This window comes from Excalfactoria chinensis, chromosome 3 (genome assembly GCF_039878825.1).
Source record: "Excalfactoria chinensis isolate bCotChi1 chromosome 3, bCotChi1.hap2, whole genome shotgun sequence".
Taxonomy (NCBI): domain Eukaryota; kingdom Metazoa; phylum Chordata; class Aves; order Galliformes; family Phasianidae; genus Excalfactoria; species Excalfactoria chinensis.
The window spans coordinates 89975751-89991838 of NC_092827.1; the positions used below are offsets into that span (position 1 = coordinate 89975751).

Sequence of the window (16088 nt, forward strand, 5' to 3'; positions counted from 1 at the left end):
CAGCTATACCGCTGTTTAATGCCTCTTTCTCTCTCTTTGCTGGAAGCCTGTTTCTTCTACTATATTTTCTTGGTTTTCATCTGATTAGAATCCATCATTCAACTTAACAGCTAGCAGAAGTATTTTGTATTTCAAAGTTACAGAGCATTTACACACTGGACGTCAGGGTAAGAGTAGAAGATGACAGGGAGATCTACTACCCTCAAATCATTTTTTTCTAATATCTTTGTAAAACACATGTTTTACAGTCTTTTCTTGCTCACAGTCCTCCCAAGCATCTACTCCATATCCTCACAAGGCAAGCTCAAGCCTTGTCAAAATCTTGTTCTTAACAATACTTTGGTCATAAGGCACACCAGAAGGGCAGTCTTTAATTAATGATTTTGGAGCCATTTCTTCCACAGTGCATCACTTTGCACCTTCCTGAAACTGGAAAGAGCCCCATATGCATCCAAGCATGGTTATCTTGGCATGCTTCAAGAGGAAACCTGTCCTTACACTCTTTTCCCACTAGGTCAGCTTTGCTGGCTTCCCCTGCAAGGGCCTTTCTCACTCCATTTACAACATCAGTCACCAGGCATGACAGCAGTACTTGCCCTTGTCCTGCCTCAGGATTTTCCAGCAGTGTCAGGGAGCTGTTAAAGAGGTTTGCAGTTAGTTAACAGTGCATAAAGCTACAGACCAGATGTCTTTAAGTACATAGAGATCCTTAGTGCAAATACCTGAGCATGCTCAGTGTTCAATTCTCAATTTTACTAGGCAATAGAAGTTATTAAAGCTATATTTTCTTCTCAAGGAGAGCCTTTGCCATACTACATTTATCCATTCCAAGTTAATTTAATCACACAGTACTTAAAAACATTTCTGTGAAGAGAGGAAAATGAGCACGTCAATACATTTACTTCGCTGGAGCCTACAAAAGGCTGAGTTGGTTTTGCTCATAAAAAGAAAACAACACCCCAGAAACAAAAATAAAAAGAACAAAGCCAGGGAAGATTTCATTTTTTTAAGAGAAGGATGGTATTTCTAGACCTGCCCATACCAGAGACAGTAACATAAGCAGGAGGTCAAACCAGCATTGCTGCTATCGATGCCATGCCTGGCAGGTCTTGCCCCACCACATGCCATCTGCCTGATCTCTGCTAAACACAGAGGAGGTCCAACAGATCACAGTATCACAGCGTCATCTAGGTTAGAAAAGACCTTCAAGACCATCAAGTCCAACCATCAACCCGACCATCACTAAGCCATGTCACTTAGCACCAGATGTACGGCTGCATGCAGTTGGAGCTATAGACTAGTTAAAGGCTGCATCCACTGACAGCATCTCAGTTGTCACTTGCGCCTAGGTATGACCTAAGTGAAGTGGCAAAGTGCGCCTCTCCTCTTCCTTCTTGAGCAGTACCATCTTGCACCCACACTACTGAATCTACTCTTCAAAGAGGGATGAATTTCCTCTGCTCAGTTTGCTTTTATTGAAGGATGCTGTAGTAGATAATTGATACTGAAGAATAATACAGAAAATTGATTAAAACAGTTTTATGTAAATGACATCTCCTCACTGGGAGCTGTTGGTCTGTGCCACAATCCACCCCTTCAGCTTTCTAATTAAGTAAAGAAAAGGATACACTGAACAGGAAGTGAGCAATTCACAGAGCTAGGTGCTAAGAACAGATAAGATGAACAAGATGCTATGAAAAGCTCTTACTGCTGGAGTCAGAAGTCTCCAATCCCTGTGCACGTTCTGCTTCTCACAGTGCAGGCACGAGTCATCGTTTACGGATCTGAAGTAAAAAGCTGAAAACGTGATGTCTGTAAAGAAGAGTACCTTGTTGCACGCCATTTGGTGGATAGCTAAGTTAAAGCAGAATTGCTTTCATGGTCACTGAAGTTTAGCCAAGACATGACCCAACATCTGTAATCCCAACTGTGCTTCACGCTGCTTTAAAGCACGTCTTGGAGATGCTTGATAAAGGGAAACACAGGCTGACTTAGTATCTAATCCGTTTATCCCAGATATCTCCAAAGTGCTTCTTTATTGTTAGTATTAGTTTAAAATATGTATGCTTAAGAAAAAAATCGTGTGGGCATAAAGTATTACTTATCTGTGCGGCTCTTCAACATCTCCTTCTAAAGGGCAGTAGTTTCAACAGAAAATTCAAAACATCCACCTGCCCTTGTTTAGTTAATTTTCTCCCTGTGGCAAGTTATATCCTTGTACATGTACAATTATTGAGAGCAACCAGGCATTGTGAAATCCCCTTGGCAAGAGGAGAAAACAGATGGTTCTAGAGAAAATATTACGCTTTGGGTCACTGATTTAGGTCATAAAGAATAGGAGAGTCCCATCACACTTTAGACCAACTCTGCCGTCTTAAAAGGATTTGAGCACTGGCATTTTCAGCCAGAAAAAAAGAAAAACAAGAAAGAGAACAACCCACCCACTAAATCAGATTAATAAAGTCACTTGAACTTTATTTGCCATCTTCTCCTCTTTCAAATATTCTACTACGATTTTTTTTTTTTCTTTTAATCAAGTCCCCTATTTTGTTAAACAGGAGGAACAAAGGCCTCGAGGCTTGCATCTGAGCAATCCATCTTTCTGGCCTTCCCATGCAAGCTCTCAGTGTACAGACAACATTTTCCCCTAAGACTGCCGGAGACAAGAGATGTGGAACTTTTCTGGAGGGCTCAGCTCAGAGAAGTGCTGGAGCTTAATAAGGAAGAATACGCCAGCCTTGGCAAAGAGCAAGTGGCTTTCTTTGCATGGCCATAGCATCCCCCAACTTTGCACTGGACACTCTCCAACATTTTGTAGCGCAGTCATCAAGAAAGATTCACAACCCGCCTCCTCTTCTCCCCCCTTCCTCCTGGAACCAATTCACAATCAATGTTATTAACATCAGACTCAGAAATCATGGAGGGTTAGAAAATGCTTGGCCACAACGTGCTGGTTATGCATATACAACACGAGTCTGACATGCAAAGTCTCTCAGAGAAGCAGCTGCTATAAAATTAGCAGTGGTTCTCTATTCATTCAATCCAAAATAAACAGCTCAGTCCCCAGAGACCCTCTTGCTCCGCATTTGCACGGGGTCTCGGCCCATGGTCAGCATGCTGCTGCAGAGGCAGTGGTAGGAATATTCCCAGACAAATCATTCAGATTATTCTATAACAAGAAGCAAGGCTACCAGAATGCCAGCCCTCCCTTCAAAGCCAACTTTGCTAGCTTTTCATTAAGGTGTCTCAATTGCATTTCCCAGCCAGGCCATCAACAAGAAAAGTAAACGCATGAGCTGGCTGTATGTGTGTGGTGATGAGCCACAAGCCACTACCCTGGGTCGGCACAGCCCTGCCAATAAGCACTGCCCTTACACCACAAAGCAGACCCAGAGGTTGTTTTCTCCTTGGATCCGGTGCCTGGGATCTTTCAAGTAGAGCTGGAGCTAACTGGGAGAGCCAGCCCCCAGCTCAGCTCCCTAAAAGCTCCCAAAGCACTGGCAGCAGCTTTCTCATAGGAATGTGTGATCCCTTTGAGGCAAGCCCAGCTTCCATCCAGACCCCAGCCAAGGGACATTTGTCCAGCTTTTATTCCTGCCTTCAGTATTGTAAAACCCCAGGAGAGCAGCTTTTGCTCAGAGCGAGGCTATGAGGGTTGCAAAGATATTTGCCTTTCAGATGGAAAAGGGAGCTTGAGTTTTTCCCCCAGACCTGGACTTTACAAATTGGTAGGAGAGAACTCGTGTTCCTAGCTCGTGCTCCAGGAGAAACCAGCTTTTGGGACCCTTCTTTGACTGTTCCTTGGCAGGAATACTCCTTCGGGTTGGCTGCTTGCTGCATGCAAAGCCAGCCTGAAAGCTGCTCTGAGCTTCAGCAACGCACAGCTTTTCCTTTGCAGCAGCCTCTACAACATCCCATTCCCATCTGGACACTTCGCCCTTACAATGTCTACTTTTAGACCCTGCACCTTTGTGTGATGAGGTTTGTGACCAACTACAACAGGCAGCATTGCTATTCAGAGCACTGAAATAATTCTGCTAGCTTGGATGCCTTTGGTACAGGGTTTGGGCAAGAAAGGTTGGGTTCACAAGGAAGGAGTGGCTGCACAAAAAGATTTTCCATGGGGAATATTTTTCGAGCATTCAACATCAGACATTCTGCAACTCATTGCAGCTGTAACCCAGTGGCATTCACATCATTGCAGCCAGCACCGCAGACAGACACCCAGCTGTGCCTGCCCCACTGTACCATCAGCATGATGGTGAATTTACTGCCAGCTTGTACAGCATCCCCATGGCTGTGCCACAAGTGCAAGATGGGAGCAGAACTGTTTAATGCCTGAATTCTTCAAATCCTCACACCCTTCTCCCAGGTTGTCTTGCAGGCAAGCAGCGCCCAATAGTTAAATGCAAGCCATTTCCCTTTGGGAAGGCTCTGCACACCTCACCCCCATGGCTAGGACTTGCACCTATCTTGTCTCTCCATCTCCGGAGGACTAACAGCCTCCTCCACCCCCTTTCTGACCCTTCCCGGCCATGCTGCATCCTGCACACCTGCACCTCGTTGAAAGCAGCAGTGTGATTTACAGCAGGGCAGCTCGAGCAGATCCTGTACTGGGAAAAGACGTGATGACTGTAGGAGAAAGCACCAACAAATTGTCCGAGCTCTGAGAATCAATCAGGAAATCAGCAAGGAGCCTACATCCAGCTTCCTGAAGCTGAGGGACGCAAAAGGGATGCCAGCAGCCCTGATCTGGACACTGCCCTATGGCACAGCTCCTGCAAGCTGTGATTTTTACCTATCCAAGCAGGAGAAGGAACCGAATACCATGCTGGCCAGACATCTGAACCCATGGAGGAAAGCTGCTGTGTCCAAATGCGCTGCGGAGTGCGATGTCACTTTAAACGCAGCTTGGAAAGCCCTTGGCTCGCAGCCCTGCTCCTTCTTCTTTCTCCCAGCTCTGCCATGCTGAAGCTGTTGGCATTCCCTGCCCATGACCCTCCGGATCTCCACATCAGGAAAATGATTTCCAGGCCGTCAGCATCCTGATTGCATCAGTACAAAAGCCATCAAAACCTTTCCAAATATAGTCAGAGGCACAAGCCCTTTACGAAGCCAATTGAGTAAAATACACATCAGACCACCCTGTTTTCTGTAAAGGACATTAAGAAGTTAGAATAATTATCAGTCTGCAACTGATTTTTCCAAGTATCCTATCTATCTCTGGCATACAGCATCCAATCCCCTCCTTCAATCTCCCCAGCAACTTTCCAAAATAAACAGATAAATAGAGAAAACAAAGCGGCCCCGATGTAAAATTTCAGCCAGATTGGTTGAATTTGGGGGCAAAGCCTGTAGAGAATGAGCTTAGGAGTGTTTGTGAGGGAAAGTCCAGCTTTGCTTTTTAAAGCATGGAGACTGAGTGGCGAGCTGTCCCTTTTCCCTGTGATACACAAGCTCAGCAAGGAAAATGCCAGGAAATGAGAAGCAAGGGAGAAATCCTTAATTTCTTTTTGTTCTGTGTTGTTGTTTTTTAACGTCTCCCCTCTCCATTGCTTCTGTCTTCAAACCGTTTCCCTATCCTCACAATGCTTTTTTGTCTTTTCTTTATTGAGCGGCATCCTTTCCCGCTGTAAAATGACTGTTTAGAGGATAAAATGCTGTCAACAAGCCTGGAGCTCCCGGGTAGCCTGGGGGAGGAATCATCTGCCCAGCCATGAGGGCTACCATAGGACAGAAGGAATTAGCAGGCCTGTTGCTCTCCTTGTGCCTGCCTGTGCCCACTCGTCCCTCGGGTTGGCAGCTGTGTGTGGGTTGCTCTCCTGGGCTCCACGGCAGGAAGGAGCAGAAGGGACTGAGGACCCCTCCCCTGTCCCCAGCTCTACCTGGATTTTGGATCTCTAGATCCCAGAAAGGCAGCCGAGCCTCAGTGCCGCTAGGTCAGACCCCAGAGCTGCCAGGCCTACCTCACGTCAGGGTTGGCCACCCTTCCACCCCACTTTGCCCACCTTCTTAATCTCTGCAGCACTAAATCTGCTTAGGAAGCCAGGCCTGTGAAATCACACTTTCCACATCTGTGTGTCCATCCCTCCCACCCAGTTTCAGCTCAACTTGCCAGAGGGGTAGAGATAACAGAAAGTCAAGTTCCTCTGAGCTTCCTGAAAACAGCTGGAGAGGTTGCAGTCAGCACCCAGCACTTAGGCTGCTCAGGTTGTTTGAGGTGCCCATATCGCAACCATTTGTGTTGGCTACAAGGAATTTGGAGGTCCTCTGGTGATGCCAGCGCCTCGGGCTTTATTACGAGATTTGAATTTCATTGGGATGCTGAAGAACAGAGGCTTTTCTCCCATAAACTGGCAGAACTGTATGGCACCAAAAACAGAGCAGAAAACCAACATCTGTAATACATGGAATGCTAGAAAATTGCAACTATGATGGCCCTGAGCAGAGCAGGACACCACCAAAGAAAGGCCAGAGCAACCAGAGAAGTGGTTGTGTCTGCATGGCGTCATGAGAGTAGGGATGTGAGACAAGCTCATGCCTTGGACAGCGGTGCCGAGAAAACCTGTTCAGCCCAGGCAGCCCCAGAACAACCAGTGTTGCCATCTCAGGGGAAATACACAAATAAGATCTCAGACAGCTCAGTGAGAGCAGGGTAGAAAGAAGCAGGCAAAATTTCATTGGCTTAGAGACGCTATTCGGTGTTGGCATTCAGGGATGCTAGGATGAAAAGTGAGCGCATCCTCAAATATCTTGAAGACAAATCCTCGTCTGAGGGGAGCTTTGAGCAATGCATTTCCCAACCTGGGCTTTGGAGCTGTTTGTATCTTCAGAGAAAAAGAGCTGGTGGGCCACAAATCAACTTCCCCAGGGAGGCGGAGGAAGGGGGGTTCTGCCTGTACAAATGCTTGGCTGTGCCTTTGTTTGGTTTAAATGCTCTAAGAGGGGCAAAGCTGTGGCTAAAGAACCAACTGGAAGGAAAAGGGGGGATGGAAACGTTTACCAGACGCACCCAAGTGAACACAAATGCCTTTCTTTGGTGTCCACTGCCCCAGCCGAAGCCACGCAGCACAGCTGTTTTTTTTCCCGGCTGCCCTCACCACATCAACGTGCAAGCATCCCAGCTTCCCCTTTCTGAATAAAAGCACACCTCTTCTCTTCATGGTGGTGCGAAAAAAGCATCAGAAAGCCAAAGCGGGAGCTGGCAGAGCGCGTGGAGAAACCCCAGCCTCTCTGTAACCCTGCTCCCATCACCCGCCTCATGGCTTTCCAACATCTGGGACCGGAGGAACGGCTTCAAGCAAAGCATGAGCAAGAGGAGCCCTGAAATCAACCGCTCGCACCCACACGCCCGTGACCTTGTGGTTTTACTACAGCTTTCATTTCCAGACGCCGGTTCTCCCAACCGCTTGCTGCATTTCTACAACATCTTGGCAGTTTGCTTTCGCCCTGGAGACAGAGCTGAGCGCGAGGTTGCTTAGCATGGCTCGGTGGGGAATGAAGCAACAAGGCTGCGATTAAAGAATTAAACTAGAGATGACGGAAGAGCCCCAGCCATGCTTCCACCTAGACAAAGCCTACGTGATGCGTGCCGCTTCGTGCCAGCCCTTCAGAACGCATGCCGCTCGAGAGGAAAATGGGAATTTCGGCGTGGCCGCAGGTGTCTCTATCGCTCACCTCGGGAAGCGTTTCGAGGCAGAACAGCCCGGGGCTGGAGGAAAGCAGCCCGGCTCGGGGCAGCCCGCAGAGCTGCTGGGCGGAGGCGCGGCTCCCCCCGCGGCAGATGCCCGAAGCCCCCCGGGGGGGGGGGGGGCGGCTCGCCGCATTCCCGAGTAGGGGGAGGCGCCCCCAACGTCGCCATCGGCCCCATCTCCTCGCCTCAAGGTACTCGGCCGGCTCGCAAAAAGCATCCCTGGGGCAGGGGGCGGCATCCCCCCTGTCCGCTTCCCCGGCGGCTCCCCGCCCGGTATCGGGGACCCCCTTGTGCGGTAGGGCGGGGGCCGGCGAGTCCTGGTCCTTACCTGGCGGTGTGGCGGTTGGGGAACGGCGGCAAGTGCGGGCGCGGCCGGGGCCGGCTCAGCAGCGGCGGGGCATCGCGGAGGGGCGCGGGGCGGCTGCCGGAGCCCCGGTGCGCGGTTGCGGCGGCACCGGGAGGGCGGGAGGGAGGGAGGGAGAGGGGAGGGAGGGAGAGATGGAGGGATGGATGGAGAAGCGCACACACGCGCAGCCCCGGGGATGCGCTCAGCCGGCCCGCCCCGCAGGCAGCCTCCCCTCCCTCCACATCCCCCCGCGGAGAAAGCCGCCGTCCCCCCTTCGCGGCTCCAGCCCTCCTCCTCCTCCTGCTGCTGCTGCCGCTGTTGCTGCTGGAAATATTTCCCGATTTCCTCCTCGGAGCGAGGGACTTTGAAAGGCAGGGCTGGCTGCGGACCCACCCCCGGCCGTCCTGCCCGCCCTGCCTTGCCCTGCCCTGCCCGGGGCAGCCCCCAGCCCTGCCCTGCTTGCCCCCAGCCCTGCCAACTCCTGGTGCTACAGCCCCGGCTGCCCTTCAGCCTGCTGTAGCAAGCCCGACCCCATTTGCACCCTGCAGAGTAAGGGAGCAGCTGGCATAGCGCTGCCCCCCCCCGCCCCACACACACACACACACCCCACTTCCTCTATCATTGGGTTAAGGAGCCCTAGGGAGGGATGGAAAGATAGGCAGCGGGGCGCAAGGAGTATATTGCTGTGTCTGTCGCAGTCCTTTTTGCAGCTGTCTGGAGGCAGAGAGGACAGAGGTGTCCCAAGGGGCCCAGGTTTGGGGTTCACTGCCTCCATTACATCCCCTGTGCCATGATGTATCCATAGGATAGCAGGCGTCATGGGGCTGCGAGGTGACAATCGAGGGGTGATCTGGTCATTTAGTGTCTTGGGAATTTCTTTTGCATTTGGCCACATCCAGGACAGCCACTGAACCCTCAGAGACTTCTTTTGGTGGAGCTGGGGGAAAATCATAGAATCACAGAATATCCCAGGTTGGAAGGGACCCAAGAAGAGAACCATTAGATCACTGAATCATTAAGCCTGGAAACAGCCACTCAGATCATCATCCCAACCATCGAGGGATCATGATGTCCAACTCCTGGCTCCACACAGAAGCCAAAAATCAGACCATATGTCTGAGGGTGTTGTCCAGACACTTCTTAAATTCTGCCAAGTTCAGTGCCATTCCCACTGCCCTGGGCAGCCTGTTCTGTGCCCACCACCCTCTGGTGCAGACCCTGTCCCTGACCCCCAGCTGCCCCTCCCCTGACACAGCTCCATGCCGTTCCCTTGGGCCCTGTTGCTGTCACACAGCAGAGCTCAGCTCTGCCCTCCACTCCATGTGAGGAGCTGCAGCCACCATGAGGGTTCCCCTAAGCTCTGCACTGAGCAAACCCAGGGGCCTCCATGCTCCTCATTGACCTTGTCCTCCAGACCCTTTTCCATCTTTGCATCCCTCCCTTGGATTCCCTCTAATAGTTTTACATCCGTTTTGTGTTGTGCCCCTCAAGGTGAGGTTGGCCCTCCTGGTTCTAGGGCACACTGCTGGCTCCCATACAGTTTGCTGTCAGTCAGAGCCCCCATCTCTTTCAATTGGGCTGCTTATCCAGCTTCTCACCCCCAGCCTGTATGCACAGCCAGGGCTGCTTCTCTCTGCAGGTGCAGAATCAGGTACTTGTGCTGTTAAACTCCATGTGGCTGATGATTGCCCAGCTCACCAATTTATCTAGGTCTCTCTGCAAGGCCTCTTCACCCTTGATGGAGTCAACATCTCCTCCCAAATTAATATCATCAGCAAACTTGCTCAAAACACCTTCTAGTTCCCCTCGCTGCAATGCTTGAATGGCTCCTCCACCCTCTGTTGGCACCAGCAAAGAGCAGACGAACCCGTTGTCCTGCCCTCCAGGAAAAACTCCATCGCTTTAACTACTTAAACTAGGACCAAAGCTAATGACCCACTCTCTTCTAGCTGCAAGTACTCAGTGACCTTGAGCAGCCCTCTGTGCTTAGGCCCTCAGGTGCACTGTGAACCCCACAGAGGCAGAGCCACACTCCCAGCTCTTGCACCTTCCTACACTTTCTCCTCTCACCTGGTCAGCCATGTGTACAATTTATGTCACCACTGGCACAATAGCAAGCCAGGAGTTTATCTTCAGATTTCATTTGTTCTTCCTTTTCCCTTCCCTTCCCTCCCCTCCTCTCCCTACTTATTTATTTCTTTTCTGCGGGGAGGATAAGATTTCTGCATCACCATTTTCCCTCAGTGAGGATAGGAAACCACATTTCTATGGCTGAGATCTGGTGTAAGACATAGATAACATCACCAAACCTGTTTGAAAAGTTCTCTGTGATGAACTGACCAACAACAAACCAACGAGTGGTTACAAGCATCGCCACAGTTATTGGTATGTAGCTCTGGTTTCACTTTAAGAACTTATTACCTACACACTGGATGAAAAGCATTTCCAAGTAATTTGGTTTAGGGAAGATCCTTTTGTGTCCAGTAGTTGGGTCTGGTTTGGCAGCTGCTGCTGGGTGTAAGGCTCTGTGCAAGCTGGCACAAGCTGTGTGATCTGAGGCAAGTGGCTCCCTTGCAGCAAACACAGTCCCTGCTGATGCTCTTCACCCTGCATGCTGAAATCTAATCGGCACAACAGTAAGCAGTAGAACTCAGATTTTAATTAGCTGTCAGCTGTGAAATTCTCCCTAAAGCTCTTCGTTTCTCTCAGTTATGTTGCTGACCTACTTCCCAGCTCTATCACTGGATATGGTGCACAGTTCCTCTGGAGCAGGGAGACATTAACTTGGTGCACCCTGCTAACTGCTGGGCTGCTCGCTCGAGAGCCAGGCATGTTCCCAGCCTGCTTCTCCCTGCCTTTCAGCAGACTCCTTCCTCACTCCCAGGCTGCTCCATCTGGAATATCTTTTTGTGACATCAGAGGAATGGGGGAATGAAGAAAACCAAAGCCTGTCAGCATCATGGTGATGCTCATTAGCCCATACATATGTGCCCTTTGTGTCACCCAGTCTGAACTGCATGGAGGCAGGAAAGACGAAACCAAAGAAGCAGCATTATCTCACCCATGCCAATGAGCTACCTTCATCTGTGTGAAAAGTGCTTGGCTGGAAGGGCCATGAGGGTGATAGGCTGGGAGAAGATATCTTTCATTACCCAGCCCCTCACGTGTGTCTCTTTCCAGACACATCCAGACCTCTGCCTTTCAAAATAGCCATGTAAAATGTGGAGCTGGGCAGGGAAAGAAAAAGCATAACCCAAGGGGTAGCTATCTTTAAACTTCCCTGCCTCTCTTTACAGCCATGCAAGTGAACACCTACCACTGCAAACACACTTACAACCACTAATTAGCAGTCTCAAAGTCATGGAGATTCTCGTGCCGATGCTAAGGAATGGTTCATTCATTCATTCATTCACACACACACCCACAGCTCCTTCCGACAGCAGCCTGCACCTCCCTGCAATTGCTGGAGGAGGTTTCTGGATATTGGCTACATATGCAGAGCAGAAAGATGATTCCTCCCTGCAAATAAAGGAGTTAGTGGACTGTGGAGTCTGCAGGACAGAATGGTGCAGGCCAAATCTCTGCTCAGCGCTTTGTGAAGACACCTGAGCTCCTGCATGCTTTGGAGGAGGGAGACTCAAACATCTAGATATTTCTTGCATGTAAAAATCTTGCCCTATAAAAGACATATTTCTGAGCAGCTGTCACCACCCTTTTCCAGCCTTGTCTGGAGCATCTCAATGAGTTGTATTAGTCTTGGCTCTCTCTTGTGGGTACAGATAATGCTGGAGTATAAGTAGTGAGCCCTCAGTGGCTAGTGCTTAGTCATTTCTGTCCACGTGTTCCTTGAGTCCCGCAGGAGGTGCCAGGGAGATCCTGTGGGAGCAGATGGGATGTCACCTCTGGCTTGCCATCCATCTGTCGTCGCTCCTCCCTGCAGCAGTCTTGTACGTGCGCCCACTGAACCTTCCCTTGGATCTCCTCTGTCTGTTCTTGGCAGAGACCTGGAGATCCCTATGAATTGTGTTTCCAGAAAATATATTTCCTAGGCATAGTTTCCAGAAATGTTGAACATTCGCTTTCAGTCTCACCTTCACACCTGCCTTTGCTGGTTGGAGGATAAATCAGGCATTTAGAGACATGATGGGTGGAATGGGGCACAGCAAGGAGCAGGAAAGGCAGTTCTCTGCGCCGTACCTCGTATACTTTTGTTTGAGCCCTCCAGGCATTTTCTGCCCAGCTATTTCCCAGCATATGGCACAGTCTGAGTCCTGATGGTCCTGGGGAGGTCTGAACGCATGGCAGGGGTCCATTGGCCTGACTGAACCCTTGGATGTGGAAACCTGCCATGAGGCTGAGCAGAAAGCAGAACTTGTAGGGCACAGATTTAGGGGCTGCATGTATTTCGCAAACATCCAGTGCGCAAAACCAGATGAACACTTTGAACACAGCCTCTGAATCTCTATTTCTTGGGGGGTAGAAGCTCTAAAGCCTTCTGGCAGCTGTCATTTGTCTCAACAGCACCAGCGTCTCACTCTCGTCCCTATTCCACAGGCCAAAACCGCCTCCTAGCCTGAGTCACTGTAAAATGAAGGACCAGATGTCCCCTGCTTGACTGCCTGTCCCTTAGCATCTTTTCCCACAAGAAAAAAGAAAAAAAAGAAAAAAAAGAAAGAAAAAAAACCCAACAGCTTTGTTTTGCTGTTGCAAAACTGCAGAATACAGGAACTAGAAATGCAGATGCAAGGCAAGGTCAATCAAAGAGTGCTTCTCACTGAAAGAGAGCCTCCTGCAAGGGGCTGCAGGACTGCAGTGTGCCAGCTGGGACTTCAAGAAACAACAAAAGTTGCACTGAGATAATGTGGCAAGACCTGGAAAGCCATGGATTGCCAGTTGAAGACTGTATGGTGCTTCTTCGGCAGCTCCAGTGTCATACGAGACCGTATCCGTCATTTGATCTTCCTGCCATGCTCCCATGGCCATCAGTGTGAGCGCCAGGGCAAAGTAGATGTAGTGCATAGCTCTGGCTGTGGCCCCTGGTTGTGAAGGTAATTTGGCCTCTTCAGCACCATCTGTTTGCCAGCGAGGCTGCATACTCCAGGGAAAAGAGGTCTTTTCATTAAAAGTGAAGAGTGAGTGACCTCAGCTGCATCAAGGCACCTTCTTTATATTTTATTTATATATTCCAAGCCAAGAAAGCTGCTGGAACACCTCACAAAACCCAAGCCCATTAGGAAAGAGGAGGAGAAATGACTTCTCTTAAAGGAGAACTTGAATGGATGGGCTCTAACCCGTGCTGCACGAGCAGGGGGGTCCTGAGATGCAAGTCCAGAGAATAGGGACCACTACTGGTATGTGATCTTGCTGTTTTGGAGAAGTGTTCTCTCTTTTGCACCCCTGAAGATGCATGGACCAGAAATGCTCATCTTCTCTGTGCTATGCTTCATGTTCTAAACGTAGTAACTGAAGCCCTGCACATGAAGAGCATGCAAACAAAGAAGAAACCAGATTTAATTTCCTGATAATCTAATGACTTTTTTGTCTTTTTTTCTTTTTCATGGGGGATTATGGAGAAATGAAACTCCACTATTTGTGAGACTATGTTCTCTATTTCAAATTCCCTGTGATGCCACATACCAGCCTGCTCTCCAACTGGAATTTCAAACACAGCCTCTTCAGAGCTGCTTGGAGCTGAAGAGCTTTCCAGATTGCACAGTGCTTTTAAACACTGGGAGATGGTACCTTGCCAGCCATATCAAGGTTAGAAGACCTCAGGTCGGTCGTGCAAATCAGCTCCTATGGGAAGTTGTGCTTCTGGCAAAGCAGTTTGGGTTGTGAGGCTGCATTCCTCGGTTTGCAAATGCAGGAGGGACACGGGTGGGTGTGTGAAGGCACACATGTGTGCAGATGTTTCCTAACGCAGATTGTGCAAGACCCGGCTTCTTCCCTCTGTATTTCTGCTTATTCAGACAAACTCTTTCTCTCCCGTGGGTTCTCCCATCTCTTCAGCGGGTGAGACAATTTCCTGCATATAGCTGTCAATCTGAGAACACAGGTTGCTGTGATGTTGTTATTTATGTGCAGCACTGGGGAGACAGAACAGAGCAGAGACTTGGGGATTAACACACGCCTTGGCTCTGAATCAAAACTACTGCTTCACCTCCCGCCTCACTTGGGCTTTTCTTCTTCATCTGTCCCCCTTCCACATGGTTCACACACACTTAGAAGGCTTCTGGGTCCTGCATCTTCAAGATATCAGTGTGGTATTTCTGCTATTTGTGCCAGAGCTGTTAACAATATCTGGCATTTTATTTGCATTAGTAGACTCCAGTGTTAATAGCTGTATGTACATGATCAGTGACATCAGGAAGGTGGGAATAAGTAGGAGAAGTGGAGACCTAGAAGACATGATTCCAGAGGAAACACTGAAGGAATGCAGACTGTCAAGCCTACAGAAGACATAACCTCATAAATCTGAAGGGATAGATGTTTCCCACTCCCACCATTGATAAGATAAGAAGTCAGGAGGTTAATCTTCAGCTAGGGAAACTGAAGTTCGATGCAAGGAAAAACTTTCTAGTCATGAGAGCAATGGTGTGGGTAGCTGGATTGTCTGCAGAGAGTGAGGAGTCTGCGTCATGGAAAGCTTTTAAGATTGAATGTGCAAACCTCTCTTGCACTCAGATCAGGTGTCAGCAGCCCAGCTCTCAGCATCATTTCATAAAGAAGGTGATGAGCAGATGAACAATCAGGAGACACGCATCATTTACCTCTCTTAGCAACCCCTTCTGATGATTTCTGTGCTTGAAGCTTTCCCAGATGCTCTCAGGAGCTGGTGACACAGAAAGACTTGTTTTGTGAATATCTGTCCTGCCTCAAATCCTCATCAAATCCTTCACTCTCTCTCCTGCCCTTCTGACAGCAATATGTAAGGCATGCAGACAAATCCCCTGCCCAAGCTGCAGCATGAGGAATGGCTGGCTGTTCCTCAGAGCAAAGTAATGCCCATACAGGTATCTAACTTAAGGCATGTTGCAATGAAATGGTTTGAGAAGCTACCAGACCCTACTGGGAATAAGCAGAGGAACAATGTCTATGCAGCTGACTATCCCTGACCAGTAGCTACGCTAACTAGACAGCAGCATGAAGAATGGCAGAGAAGAAACAGCAAGCGTAACAAAAGCAGACCACCAGCTTAACTGTTGACTGAAGTAGAAATTACCAAGGCAACCATATCATGAATAACAAACAAGTGTAGACAGTCAGCAAACCAGGGCCAGTGAGGAAAGAATAAATATGTACGAATGGATAGCTTGTCTGGGAGGAGCTGAACTTGATAAAGAAGCAAGAAGCTTGTCTGAGGTCAGCCAGGCCTTTCTCTGGTTCTTTGCAGGGCCCAACACATTGTGGTGAGGGCTTTGAGAGGACAGAACTGGCTCGAGTGGAGTGTTTGCACAAGTCACAGTCAAAATAGCAAGGACAGGTGTCACATGAAATCCCCTCCAAAGACAAGCAAGGCAGCTACAGGTCAGGATCTAGGATGCAAGTTAGCATGGTGAAACATTAGCTTTATTAAGGTTAAAGGCTTCCAACTTGTCTTGTTAGTTTCCGTAGGCTGCATACATCAAGGCACGTTTCAAGATAATCAAACTCTCTGTTTCAAAGAGAAGAACGTTAAAATTGGGTACGTTTGTATTAACAGGGACAGAAAATGTCTAGGAAACATGAGTAGTGGCACATCTTGAAATGCTTACAAACTTGTCCTGTTTTGTAGCATTCCTCTGGGTTTGCGCATCAAAGCATGCTTTAAAAATAGTCTGCCTGGTTATTTTTAAGGTATGAACATTTAAATTGGATACCTTTACATTGCTAAAGGCCAAAGGTTTTCTAGTGCACCATCACAGAGGTGCATCTTCAGGCATTTTAACACATACCAGGCGTACTTGGAAGAGGCTTACCCTGGCCTCTAAGAATGCAGGGACTGTGACCATATTATGGATCTTCAGGTGAGTCTCTGGGGATTTAAAATGGGGATCTTCAAGCAGCTAC

At 49.0% G+C, this 16088-nt stretch overlaps 1 protein-coding gene and 1 long non-coding RNA gene across 9 annotated transcripts in view; one reads left to right on the forward strand and one right to left on the reverse strand.

Moving 5' to 3' along the window:
- SLC8A1 (solute carrier family 8 member A1) overlaps positions 1-8357 on the reverse strand; it is an 80815-nt gene extending 72458 nt beyond the window's left edge. For 3 of the 8 annotated variants that reach the window (XM_072333294.1, XM_072333292.1, XM_072333289.1), the window contains exon 1: positions 8022-8357. The gene's annotated coding sequence lies outside the window, so the exon portion shown is untranslated. The remainder of the gene's footprint in view (positions 1-8021) is intronic. The other 5 variants (XM_072333287.1, XM_072333286.1, XM_072333293.1 and 2 more) reach the window with 3 other exon arrangements.
- LOC140250529 (uncharacterized) overlaps positions 7010-16088 on the forward strand; it is an 81687-nt gene continuing 72608 nt past the window's right edge. Inside the window, exon 1 of the long non-coding RNA XR_011903198.1 lies at positions 7010-7884. This is a non-coding gene — a long non-coding RNA (uncharacterized lncRNA). The remainder of the gene's footprint in view (positions 7885-16088) is intronic.